Source organism: Mastomys coucha, unplaced genomic scaffold (genome assembly GCF_008632895.1).
Source record: "Mastomys coucha isolate ucsf_1 unplaced genomic scaffold, UCSF_Mcou_1 pScaffold6, whole genome shotgun sequence".
Lineage (NCBI taxonomy): Eukaryota > Metazoa > Chordata > Mammalia > Rodentia > Muridae > Mastomys > Mastomys coucha.
Window position 1 is genome coordinate 25,967,519 of NW_022196912.1, and position 1,306 is coordinate 25,968,824.

Below are 1,306 nucleotides of genomic sequence, written 5' to 3' on the forward strand. Positions count from 1 at the left end.
ACCCTTGTTGGCTGGCTCTGACATTTTACAGTGTATACCTTTTACTATAATTTCCTTAAATTTTTATTATTTGTCTGTGTCTACACAGGCATATGTAACATATAGAAGCCAGAGGTCAACCTTCAGGAGATTGCCATATTATGTGTTTTTAAATTTTATATATGTTATGTATTTGTTTGCATAAATGTATGTGCACCAACCATGTTCAGAGCTCTCGGAGGATAGATACCCTAGAACTGGGGTTTCTGGCAGTTGTGAACCAACAGATGGGTACACAGAACTGAACTCAGGTCTTCTGTAACAATGGTAAGTTCTCTTCACACTTGAGCCACCTCTCTAGCCTTTATCATCTTTGAAAGAATATTTTCTTTCTATTTGTTGTGTTATTTGTACAGGTGTAATGGATGTATCCATACATGCATGTCTGGTGCCAGAGGAGGCCATGGGATACCCTGGAATTGGGGGTTGCAGGTAGTTGTGAGCTGCCATGTGGATGCTAAGAGTTGAACCCTGGTCCCCTGGAAGAAGAGTCAGTGCTCTTAAGCACGGAGCCATCTCTCCAGACCTAGCATCTTATTTTTTGAGAAAGGGACCTAAGAAGTATTGACTCAGCTAGACTGGCTGGCCAGAAAGTGCCAAAGTCTCTGTTGTTTCAGAGCTGAGACTACAAGCGTGTACCACAATGCCTAGCTTTAACGCAGGTGCCAGGGGCTTCACTTGGGCCCTCATGTGTGCTGGTGATTTCTACTGTCAACTTGACACAATCTAGAATCACCTGCAAAGAGTAATGAGGAATTAGCTACATCATGTTGACCATGAATGGGCAGCACCATTTCCTAGGGTCAGGGCAGACAGGTCCCAAACAAGAAAGAAAGTAAGAAAGGAGGAAGCTAGCTGAGAGTAATCAATCAAACATTTATTCTTTCTCTGGTCTTGACTGTGGATAGGATGTGACTGTTGCCAGAGTTTATGCCTTGATTCTCCCTCACTGATAGCTTTTAACCTGATTGTAAGTCAAATGAACTCTTTCCTTTTTTGTTTTTAAAGATTTATTTATTTATTATTTATTTATTTATGATATGTAAGTACACTGTAGCTGTCTTCAGACACACCAGAAGAAGTCATCAGATCTCATTACAGATGGTTGTGAGCCACCATGTGGTTGTTGGGATTTGAACTCAGGACCTCTGGAAGAACAGTCAGTGCTCTTAACCTCTGAGCCATCTCTCCAGCCCCAAAAAACTTCTTCTTCTTCTTCTTCTTCTTCTTCTTCTTCTTCTTCTTCTTCTTCTTCTTCTTCTTCTTC